The sequence below is a fragment of the Scophthalmus maximus genome, chromosome 1 (genome assembly GCF_022379125.1).
Source record: "Scophthalmus maximus strain ysfricsl-2021 chromosome 1, ASM2237912v1, whole genome shotgun sequence".
Classification (NCBI taxonomy): Eukaryota; Metazoa; Chordata; class Actinopteri; order Pleuronectiformes; family Scophthalmidae; genus Scophthalmus; species Scophthalmus maximus.
Genome location: NC_061515.1, coordinates 21,987,519 through 22,000,738, shown reverse-complemented (window position 1 = coordinate 22,000,738; position 13,220 = coordinate 21,987,519).

The following is a 13,220-nucleotide window of genomic DNA, read 5'->3' as shown; positions in this document are numbered from 1 at the left end:
AGCCAGCCTGTCAATCAAACCCGCCGACCAATCCCGTCCATCTGACCTCCCCCTCACTCCACTGCCACCCTGCACATGCCAGCACTGATCTGACTGACAAACCGTCGTGTGCAATAATGTAAAAACTTTTCCCGATGAAGACAGAAAGAATGTTTATCTTACTCATGCTGCTTTTAGAGAATATTGGGTTTGATATCATGAGACATTTTAAAATGTACTTTCAGAGGGAATTTGATCAAGGACTTTTTAAGGTTCTTAAGAACTTTTTTAGCTTCAGTCGTTCATGTTTGCTGCTGCTTTGATTGTTAATAAGCAACACCAAAGAGACATGTAGCCTTCATTTATGATGAAACTTTGACTATTGCCCATTTGTGCTCATATATCACATTATTTTCACATAGCTGGATACATCAACACGTTTTTAACTCACCATCAGTTGTTCAGTTCATTTAATTTGCCTGGAGGCTCAAAATTGTAGTAAAGAAAAGCAGGCGACATCACCAACCTTTATTAAATAACTTTTTGATTATTGTAAGTAAGCTTTTCTGTTTTTAAGACTTTGGTCCAGATGGAAATAGCTTGACAGGTATTATATGGACTGTAAAGAGATTTTATGCAGATATTCATGGTCATCAGAGGATGTATCCTGCCGACTTTGGTGAGCCCCTGACAATATGTTCACTACTTTGGATTATTAATGAAAACCTGCAAATAAAAAGCCATTAGCCTCAGGTATTAGGATGATAACTCTAAGATGTTGACATGTTGTAAAACACACTGGGAGGGAGCTGTTAATGAACCTAACGTAATGACTCATAAGATGGCATGTTGGATAAGTTACAGGAGGAGCAGCAGGTCTTTTCCAATGGAGATACCAAGGCCTTGCCAGGCGGCACCTCCTGAACTTATTAAGATTCAATGAGATGAACAAACAAGCGTAAAAGGTGCCAAACACCTCGCTGTGTATCTCTGTCTGTCCATCGCGGATCGTATACCATCCATCTGTGTCCCCCCCTTTGATCCAGATCTGGCTCTCCTCCTCGTGTTCCAGCATTTGCTGGCCGACAAAGGCCCGTTTCAGAGGAAGTGCATGGCCGTGCATGTTAATGAACACGTTCTTTTCACAGTCAAAGTCGCCCAGACGTGTGCCCTCCTCTCACAAACACCGCTGCTGCAGCCAAACAGGCTGAAGTTCAGTGACGTCCCAGTGGCAGGCTTTTTGCCGTAGACAAGCTCATGGGACTTTAAAGAAAAAGAAAGCTGTGGAATTTATTTCATGTTAAACATTTGAGCCAGTAAAAAGTTTTGGGGAAAGGAAAGAGGGAAAAACCTGAACATGATGAATTGCAATGTAACATTATAACAAGGCAGGTATATCTCGTGAATAGTGCATCATGGGTCAATAGTCTCCACAATTTCCCGAACGCCCCAGATGACCACACCCGTTCTGAACTCTGACCTTCCTACACTCTCTGTATTTTCTGTCAGGCAGCGCTTTGGATAAACGGATAAACTGTTTCTTTGTTCGATGATAAATACACTCCTCACGCGGATGGCTACAAACTCTTTCATTGTTTCCTTCAAACACTGAAACTCTGTGAAAATGGATCGAAACACAGCCAACAACATTGGAAACTAGAGTCACACAGCCGGACGAGAGAGCATCATCTGTCTTATCTTCCTCTGTCTCTCTCTCTCTCTCGTTCAATGTGTCAGGGGAATAATGGATTCGTCATCATCACAGGAAGGGAGAAGAAATACGATTTTACTTTAAAATATAATTAAAGCAATTACATTTGCTTAAATGTCTCCCTAAAAAGTAGATACAATTTTTTTTTTTTATTTATCAGTTTCACCAACAAAAAGTTTCTCACAGCATAAAACCACAACCCAGAGAGATTTTTCACCTCAACATTTCACACTGAACCTCTCTCTCTCCTCCCTTGTGTTGTGTTTCTTTCAGCATATTTGCTCCTGGGAGATGGCGTCCTCAAACGCCCCACGGCGTCCCCAGAGCCCAGCCGGGTTCCTGGAACTCAGCCGTCGCTGTGGCAACCACTCATCGCCTCCCGCTGGTCCGGAGAAGGTCTGCCAGGCCGCTGAGTCACCACCTGGCATCCCAGCACAACCTGAGATTAACACAGAGGCAGGTGCACGCACGCACGCACACACACACACACACACACACACACACAGACACACACACACACACACACACACACACACACACACACGCGGTTCCTTTTCTTCCTTGAGGATTTTTTATTATATTTTTAGTTAAATTTGTTTCTAAGGTCAAGTAAATTGTGACCTCTGACCTTTAATCCACAAGTTTTTCCTCTAACGTTCTTAAAGTCTCTCTGGAGGACAAAAAAACAAAACACTGGGATATATTTGAAATGAAAAATAATACCATGCATTTCTCTGTTCCTTCCGTACTTGTCTCAGTGATAACTGACCATTAGAGGGCAGCAGCGTGTCATGCACAAATTATAAAGTTCTGGGGAAATGAAGGTGTGAAGGAGGTTCTACTCCTCTTTCTGTCTCCTCCTTCAAGGTGAGACCTCACGGTGGCACTACAAGACAGTTTGAGACTCGATATTAGAGATTAGGCATTATTTTGTTGAATCGTTGAATCCAAATTCTCATCACCTACCTGAATGATGCATGGCCAAAACTAAAAAAGGCAATCAGTCAATCAAATTTTATTTGCATTGCCCATATTCACAAATTACAAGGCTTAACAAGCTCTACAACATGATGCGTCATCCTCTTTCCTAAACCTTCGATTCGAGTGAGGACAAACTACACCCCTCAAAATAAAATCTTTTAATGGGGAAAAAAATGCAAATAGTAAAATCTAAATTATACTTCAGCTTCTCCATAATGATGTTTGCTTTTTGCGTCCTTTTTTTCAAATAGTATAACCACTGCTGGTATTTTTTTACTTTACTTGTGTTGCGTCACAACAAGCTTCTGACGGAGAAACACAATATCCATCCATTCATCACCATGATGGACAAAGGCCCGTCCTGGCTGGTGTCGCCCTCCGCTGGGTTGCTCCCTGGCAGAGCATGCATATGTCTGGCTACCAATCACAGCATAATCTGGACGAATCCCCAATATGTCATTCAAACCCAAATCCCATCTGGCTCATTTGGTTGTTCACGCCGCAGCGGCCGACGAACCGCCATAAACCTGGATAATACGGAGGTGGAAAGTGTTTTGTAGGAGGGTCAGGGCTGCCGTGAGTGTTACTCTGCCGGGTATAACACTGAGTTATGGCTGCAATCATGCCACTCGGATGATTTGTGTAGGTCGTCCGTTGTTGCCCGGGGCTCGCAGAAGATGATTTTCCGTCTTTCTGTCTCCTCCTCTCTCCCCGAACACACTCCGCAAAACAACATCCATCTTGACAAGTTATTGAGTTTAATATTTTCACCCTTTAGTCAGATTTTATTGAACGAAGAAAAAAACTTGAATGAACTCAAAAATGACAGGGGGAGGGGGGGGGTTACTAAGTTCAGAGGCTGAATGTTGAAAATACAATCGTTTGCTTAAAAATATGACTCATCTTATGAATCTTTAAGATTCGTATCAATTCAACTTCCTCATAGACAGTTCATCATCATAGACATCACTTTTATTAGGACAGTCTGTCCAAGAAGATGTCCAAGTTGTTTAAATGTTACCAGGCAACGAAAAAGTATGTTGACGTTATTGACACCAAAACTCGTCATGTATTTTGCAGATGCGTTAGTAGTTTGGTGTTTTTTAAGTCAAAATAAGCCTCAGTATGTGTTAATATTCGTCTTCTGTGTGAAAGTACTTGAAAAAAATATATTGACGAGGCGGATAAAAAGGAAATTTTAAATAAATTTGGTAAAATAAGATTAAGATGTTATTGGAATTCATTCAAAGTGTGCTAACCAAAAAACTAGCATGGTTATATCAAGCAATATTTCTCGTTTCATTTTGGTTCAGTTCACTTCTAGGTCGTACTTGGGAACTGTGGGACATTTATTATGTTGTCGTGTTTGCGTTTGCCACTATATAACGGGTGTAAAATGTTTCCCCTTACCAGTATTAACAGATGTTTATAAAACCTAAGAATGCTCCTGTATGCAGATGATGCGAGATTACATTTGAACTAACGAAACTAACATTCGTCATTGGTGTCGTAGTGAGCCACTCGCTGTGACAGATTTAAACTGCGGCGACCCCGAGCATGCTAGCTGCAGAGTGGCCATCTCATGTCTCATCTCACCCTCCCTAATCCTCTAATCTTCTGCTGCCACCACTCTCACCCCCCCAACCACCCACCCGATCGGATTATAGGCTCCTGGATCAGATCAGCGTGCCCTATCCTACACACACACACACACACACACCCACACGCACACACACACACCTGATGGCCTACATATCTACCTGCACCGACGGGAAATGTAAACTGCGAGACAATAAACCGGTTTACACACTAATTACAACAGACTCTACACTGAATGACGGTCAGCGAGGAATCACTACGAGCAACAGCAACACTAAAATCTTCTTTTCTCACAAAATTCTTCACTTGTTGAAGGACACACTCTTTAAAAGACAAATCTATGTGCTCCGAGTGCTTCCTTGAATAGAGACATTTTGTACTCGATTATATAACTCAGTAAATGTCTCAAGATTATGATTTTTTTGTGAAAGTGTTAATGCTAAATAAATCAATCTAGTACCAGTCTAGATTGATTTATTTAGCATTAACACTTTCACAAAAAAATCTTAATCTTGAGACATTTACTGAGTTATATAATTGAGTGAAGTGCATAAATCTGGGATAGATTGGGGGGATGGTTATTTGAAATTTGAAACTTTTTTTATTTTAAAGTTTATAAGCATAACACAGAGTCAGAATCAAGGAATACATTAGGGACCAACTTTCATCATGATCATTTTATCTTAATAAGCTTGAACCTCACTTTGTCACTTTGGAACTCATTTCGATATCTAAAGCTTTCAGGAGCTGTTTGAAACAAATACAACGAGGACCACTTTGTGAATTTTTTAATGCATCAAACAGTCATTATTATTCTATCCTCATGACATTCCCTACGGCTCTGTGTCCGACCCAGTTTCTCAGTTTCACCAGCAACAGATGAATCAGGCGGACATGTTTAACGTGAACGATTTTGATACAAATCTATGCAAACGCAGAAAATCAGAGGAGCATAGTGCCCATGATTTTTGGCCTTGCTGCACCTCAGGATCTCTTGGATCTCCTCAACGTCACCGTCGCTGGCAGGGTCACCAGAGCCATTTTTAACCCCGTTAGCCGGTCGATAAAGTGAACCAGATCACAGACAGATCTCACAGCTGGTGGAAGTCCTGCCGGAGAGGAAGGAAGGAGGGAGGGGAAAGAAGGAAGTGGCACGTTTGGACTAAAGCTCCTCCTTCATAAGCAGCCAGCACGGCTTCAGGGCCTGATTTAGCTGACCTCGTCCCAGATGCGGTTTTCAGACCAGAGACGAATGTATCTGCGGCCGAAGCCAGCGCTCGTTTCATCTGAGTGAGCCAGACGCGCCTCAGGTCTGACCTCAGGTCTGACCTCAGGCCTGAACGCAGGTCGTCATGTGAAGGAAAAAGCTTGGAGAAGAGCCCACTACACCATTGTGAATGATTTGATATTGTCTACATTTTCTCCATGAAATGTTTCTATGAACTCACTTTAGACATGTCAGAGATTGAAAAAAGATGGACAGGAATTGAAACGTCACCTTTATGCAACTGAGGCTGGAATTCTGCCAAGGAAATTGTGGCGGAGAATATTGATATTGTACCTTCATGTAAACAAAAAGTGCTTTTTGGAACAAAGTCACGCAGGCTGCCAATGCGACACACCCGGGACACACCAAGAGGGGAGATGTTGAGTTGTTCCTCGTACAGTTTATCACGAGAGGATTGTCCGATTTATTATTCTGAACTGTGGAACAACGCGGGAGCTGTAAATCCATTTACCCCCAATTAAACCGGATGTGACTCCATCAGCTGAAGAGTTGGCTGGGGACGGCTGTTATCGCCGAGAGGACGTCATGTTGTGCGTTCGACGCATGGCCCAAGTGAGACAAACCATGTCCCTGCAGCCACAGAACCCAGCGCACGCGCCTGAGGACCAAGCTGAAAACACACACTCAAGTTTGATCTTGGTCAGCATAGCTCAGATTTCCACCTTTTTTTTCCACCGCAATACGTCTGATTCGGAGCAATGGAAGAAGAGTGACCTTACAGCTTGCAGTGCCTTTACAGCAAACAGAAAGCAATTTGTCAGACCCACTTGGCACTTTATTAACATGCGTCGTCTCCCGTGTTGCGACGGCGTCATAGGGGACACCGAAATCTCCCCCACACACACAAAAACAGCTCTTACAACCACAACACCATATGGCAAAACGCTAAGCCCCTCGCAGGTCAAACAGTAACAAAGCAAAGCTTCAAACCTCTGAGGGAGGCTGACACGTCGCTGCCCTGACTTCACCACGGGGCCATCGGGGGGGATTATTGTAGCTTGGGTCCAAAGATTTATTTATGATATATTATAATGAAATGAAGAAGCGATGAAAGTGATTTCTTTCCTCTGTTGTGTCAACCTATTGTGAGCTGTGTCAGTGTAGTGAAACACTAAAGTATTCAGTCCCGTGTGGAGTTGGAAGACTCCCCTGTCACATTCAGAGGCGGATTTCTCCATCTCGCCGTTATCATCCGACGACCGACGCTGTGATTTACATTTCACTCTCTGGATTTCAAAGTGGCTCGCGGCTGAGCGGTGCGACCGACAGACAGGTTAATGAAGTCGTTTTTGTTAATCTTGCCGGGAAGCTCCCTGGCTGATTTCGTAATAAGCTCTCTTGCTCCTGTTTCAAGTCCACGCGGCGGCGGCCGTTTGAATGTTCACATCATAGAGAGAATGGAGGGCACTTCCTGTCACTGGTGCAACCGTTGATGGCCACGTGTCCTTGAGCGAGGCCTGAAACTCTTCTGATCATCTCTAGTCCATGAGAAGGAGAGTTCGGGCCGAATTGTGCAGCCTCTGGCTACTAATTTGATTTTTTTCATTTGGCCTCAGGCCAATGTATCTTCCTGTAAAGTCTGAACTTTTTCATGTAGTAATTAGCTCTGACAGTTTCACTCCCTGCAAGGCCAAATCAAGAGAATATAATTCATTTAATATATAAAGATAGAGCTTGTTTTCCCTCTGCTCGTGACACTTGGCGTCATTGCTTAAAAAATGTACAGGCTCAAACACGCACACACTCACACACACACACACACACACACACACCTCACACACACACACACACACACACATACACACATACGCCTGTCTCCTCCGTCTAATTCACACATTACAATTAAACGGTTTCATAACTGTGATGAATAAATCTGAATAAGAAATTGCTCAATCCTGCAGAAAGTAATTTATCGCTGCTCTAACATATAAAAAACACAAAAAAAACCTCACAGGCGAGCCCGTCGGACAGCTCAGGTTGCCATGGTAAACCCCTGGAGAGAGGGTCTCGTGTGTAATTGGTGTTGAAGTTGAAGTAGGTTATGGCATGGGTTGGGGTATGATGATTTTACAATGGAGGCCCAACAGAGAGGAGAATTACATCACCTGGACAGAGACTCTGTATCTGTCCCTCTATTGATCAATCGCCGGGTGTTGTTTGAGAAGCCCCGGATGAGATTTAGCTCCCGGGCCGCAAAGTATCTGTCTCCGCACTGAAGTAATCACCTCAGACCAGAGCGAAACAAACAGCCAGAGACAAAGTTCACCTTTAAAAGGTAAATGAGATCTCCTGTACATTTCCCGCAAATCCTCTCCAATGTTTTCAAGTGAAATTCTCCACAGTAAACATTATGAATGATTTAAAAGCTGCGTTCGGCGGTAATAGTTTTTAATATTCAACAAGTTCTGCAAGAACTTTGAAGTTGAAGTTGAAGAAATGGAGACACGTCTCTCCTTTACTTTTTTTTGAAGCCGCAGACACCCTAAAATGTTTAAAGTTTGGTTTTAAATGTTTCAGTTTATTTATGATTTCAAGTAGCATGAGGAAACTTGGTGGCACAACCTCAGTGTTGTAATATTTCTTTAGCTGCTCATTGCAACATCTGTTGTTGTGTGTTGAGTAATCCACGAGTTCCCCTTTTGCACTTTTCCAGGAAATGTCAATATCAATTTCATTGTTGACTTAACAGTGTTGGTTAATAGCTTTTACAGAACTCTATACTGTTTTTTTTGTAACGTAACACAGAAATGTGTTGTATGGAGGCGGACTGATTGATTTATTTACCCAGACTAAATGATTAATCATTTGTTGTAGGGAAAGCGAGGACGATCCAAAGCGTCCGTCGGCTGCGGAAACACTGAGCGCCGAGTTATTCAGAGCAGCTTTTTGCAATAGCATAAATCTGTCAAATACGTGCATGTATATCAAAACCGCTCCGCCTCCTACAGCCATTTACAAGGTTATTCTATATCTTCGGGGAACTATCCAGAGAGAGAGCAGTGCTGCTGCAATTTAAATTGAGTGAGCTATAAAATATTTGACCCCATCAATATGAGACATTGCTCATTTTCATCTTACAAGATGAATTTGTATCGTTTGAAGCAGCTGCCAAACACTATACATCCATTTGTGAGGAGGGGAGAAGAAAAAAAAATCATTAACCTTTGTAAATCGTCTTGTATCTCGACTTGAGTGGCCTTGAGCAAAACTCTAAAATCTCCTTCCCCTTCCTTACTCTCTCTGCGAGGTTTGCAAGCTCCAGGCAGTGAAATGGAAATCATTTAGTAACCAGGGGATTTGGGGATTTAAGGATTTAAAGGCCACCCTTCGGAAAATAGCATCATTTGGGTTTTGCGCGTGTTCACAAATTGGGGGTTTCTCTGTAGTTCAAACTGCCGATGGGGGGTCTCCGCTTGCAGGCAACCTGAAAACACGACATTGTGGACATTCCGCTTTACCTCCTGTAACTGACCTTTAACCGAAACCTCCAGTGGATTACCGACATGATTAATGGCTTGCTTGAATGCAAATGTTCTAATTCATCTTACGGAATTAACTCTAAATCCTGAAAATGCTGCGTAGGGACAGAAGAAGCTGCAGATTTCAGGTGGGCATTTTTTATTGTGTGTGTGTGTGTGTGTGTGTGTGTGTGTATGTGTGTGTTGGCCCAAAATAGGGCGCTCTAATCCGCGGCCTTTTTCCAACTGCTACGGCCGAGGAAATGATGAATAAGTAATTTCCCCATGAACAGGTTGTGCAGCCCAAAGTGTGGAGGGGCAAGTAATCGGACAAATGGAGGGAGGAGGATGAGAAATGGGATGTGTGTGTGTGTGTGTGTGTGTGTGTGTGTGTGTGTGTGTGTGTGTGTGTGTGTGTGTGTGTGTGTGTGTGTGTGTGTGTGTGTGTGTGTGTGTGTGAAGGGGGGGGGGTTTGAAGATGTGTTTGAAGATGACTCGTTCTGTCTGCAAAAAAAAATCTAAATTTCCTACTTTAAGGTTTAAGGTAGAAACAAGAGATGTAATATTACAGGAGAGATGGCTCGTTGACGGATGATGCATGATGTGCAGATTGGTTTAATCTCACTTTGTCTTCCTAATAATAATTTTATTATCTGATGGTTTCCTGAACCCCTTTTCCAAAAGTGAGGGGTCAGAATATTAGAAACCACTCACTATTATTCACTTTGTCATCACTGCTAAAAGCTATACGTTAATATAATAAACAACATAAAAACTCCTTTTCAACTTAAGATCTGTCGCCCCTTCCTTTTCGTCACTGGTATTTTCAGCATTTAGAAACAAATTCTTTGTCACCACATTTTTCAGGAAATTCTCGCATTTGCATTCAGAAATGGACCGAATTCCTGGAGTTTTCTTCCCATAACCGACCTGGCTGACAAGCGGACGCTCGGTCATTCTGATGCAAAGTAGCGGGCCGCACTGATAGCGAGGCTCCTCGCTAGAGCGGTGAATAGAAAAAGCTCCTTTTCAGATCCCCGCAGGCCCCCATTCAACCTCGGATGAATAGTCGCGTCAAATCCAGTCTGGGCCTCTCATAAGAGCTGAACTACGAGGGCAGCAACGGCCGCGCTGGCTGAAAACCTCTTTATACAACTCCGGACTTCTCAGGAAGCGTCTGCACGTCTCCACTCTGTTTAAGGTTCTTTTTAAAAATCCAATTCAACAGAATTAAATATTAAGAACTATTTGACCAAAACTCAGTGTATTTAATCTGTAGACTGTGTGATTGTCTCGGCTGACGGTGTACAGTAGTCATGTTGTCTTGTCTCCATCCTGATGCGACTTATTTTCATATCTACCAACCTAAGGAGTAAGATTTGCAGATACTAGCCTCACCAACATGTGTTGATAAATTTGGAGATTGCATAAAATGTCAGTGCAGTTTGGTCGAGACAGTTGCAAAGCCCAGAGGAGGGATTTTCTACAGACTTTGATGATCCTCTCACTTTTCGCTGTTGCGACATCATTGAGTTTTTACATTTGTGAACAGTGAAATGTCTCACTGGTTGGTTTGCCTGTTGCTTCATGAGCCATTTTGGATACAAGCAACCAAAACGATTCTAAGGGTCAGGAAGTGAGGAAGTCGGACACGAAGAGCCAGGAGCTGCTCGGCCCGAGATAAGCTGCACATCTTTTCATTTGAGAAGCTGGAACCAGATTATATTTCACATTTTTATCCTTTGATCGGCTTCTTAATTGACTCATTGTTTCGTAGTGGAAGTCGCCCCGAGAAGGTAGAGTAAGAGATGAAGATTTTTTGATTTGAAGCAAATGGTGGAGGCTAGACTGATTTTCGGTCGGCGGCTTCTTCAACCCAAGACGCTAAAAAAGAGGTGCCGGCCCAAGGTGACTCAGGGCGGCGGATTGTATATCAGAGCCCCTTAGCTGATCTCCACTCGCTTCATAACTCGCCGCACCGACATCCATCACACCTCCCTCGGCCCCCGACGCCCGCAGAATGACGCGGGGAGCACGAGCAGGGCGGTTTGGATAAATCGCGCTGCTTCTGCCGCTCCGAGGCTGCTGCTGCTGCAAATCAAAAGCTTCTTGCTGGGAAAAGTGAAAGAAATACGGATTTTTAAGTTGAGGCAGATAAGAAGAATGTGGCCTGACTTCTGTGAGATTAATTAGCACGATGCGATTTTCATTTCGGCTTTTCGAAAGAGTCGCTCCTCTCTCCTCTCCAGCTGTTGTCTGACTGTCGGTCTAATTAGCTGCCTTGTTGGAAACTATGGGTGCAGCCTTTTAAAGGCCCCCCCGGAGGGTGACCGGGAGGGGTGTGTGTGTGTGTGTGTGTGTGTGTGTGTGTGTGTGTCTCGCTGCAGCATGTGGGATCTTTTTCTCTGATCGTCCAGTTTTCACAGCTTTCCCCAGCAGAGCGGATCAAAGTCCAGAGTTCTCTCGGAGCCGCGGTCCACCCCTCGGTGCCACTGAGCTATTCACTTTCCGTCGTCGAAAAAACCTTTTTGATTTGATCTTGTGTATGTGATGGCGGATTTGGTGCAGGTCAGAGTCAGGGCTTCAGGCCCGTCGGGGATAGTGTTGCTGGTGATTAGTCAAACCCATAACTTTCTAAAACAGAGGCCACGGGTGGGGGGGATCGAGCAAAGGAACAAGTTTGAGAGTTGAGGTCTTTGTGATTTTTCACACCTTGTGATGCGAACAAGCGAACGCAAAACTCCCGAATGCCTCGAATGAAGTTCCCGTCTGAATCGAGCGAACCTGAGAGGCGTCTCTGAAGACAAGACCATGATTTTACTTGATTTATCTGAAGCAGTAAAGTATTTTTATTTTTTTTTTATGTCAGCAGCAGCTGACTAAAGATAGAGAACTCGATTAAGCACTCGGCCAACAGAGGTCAGCACCTTCTTGACCTCAAGGGGTGACAGCTGGCTTTAAACATGCTCCGCTGTGCTGCTGTCACTGTTGCCTCAAACGCGTTTGAATGTGACTTTAAAAAGAACCCACGTGTCAGAAAACACTGCTACGTCCTGAGCGGATGCACTTTCTCTGCTGAGGATTAAATAACGAGCTTAACAGGTTCTGTCTTGTCTATACTGGGACGGAAATCTTCATCAAACTCAAGCCGGACTGTGGAAAAATGGTGGCTGGGAAGGTGTCCGTTTAAATTATTGGACATTTCTGGAACTGGAACAACAGGTTTGAAAAGCACCCATTATCACACCCCTCACGCACAAAAGGTTTTCCATAAACAGTGTGTCCTCTCCCCGCTGCTCTTCTCCCTCTACACTAATGACTGTAAAACTCCTGAAGTTTGCAGATGACACCACCGTCATTGGGTTGATGGTGATGAGTCTGCTTACAGACAGGAGGTGGAACAGCTGGTCCAATGGTGCAGTCAGAATCACCTGGAGTTAAACCCCAAGAAGACTGTGGAGATGACAGTCCCCCCCCCCCCCCCCCCTCCATCCAGTACCTGTACCGGTCCAGGGTCAGGAAAAGGGCAGCAAAAATCTCTGCAGACTCCTCACATCCTGGTCACAAACTGTTCAACCTCCTTCCAGCTTCTTTCCCAAAGTAGTCACTCTGTTGAACGCTCAGAAATAGCCCCCACCCTCACACTGAACAAAGTCAATCAACACAGTTCTGCTCATCTACCTCATGTATATTTCAATCTTACAATTACAATATTGTTATTAATATATTGCCATTGCACTTAACTGCCTTGCACTATATTTATATTTATATTTAAAATCAGACTATACTGATATTGCACCATTCCTTCCCGCTCTTCAATTGTTATTATATCTTTTTTTTGTAAATTTGTAAATTCTATTGCATTGTTATACTGTGTACTTAACAGTATTTTTTCATATTTCTTTCTGTCCTTTCTGTTTTATTCTTTATATGTTAGGTGAGTGTTGTACTTTGAGAGCAAAGATTAGAGCAAAGATTAACAGAGTCAAATTCCTTGTAAGTTTACGCAAACCTGGCCAATAAAGCTGATTCTGATTCTGATTTCCAACACGTGTCAGTCCCCACATACAGAACCCTCACATGCGCGTCATCTTCTCTTCTGCATATCTGATCGATTCTGCTTCAGAGCTCAAATCATTTGAGCGGGTTATGTCAATGAGATGAAAGAGGAAGGTCTATTAGACCGATGGCAGCTGTTTTTTCT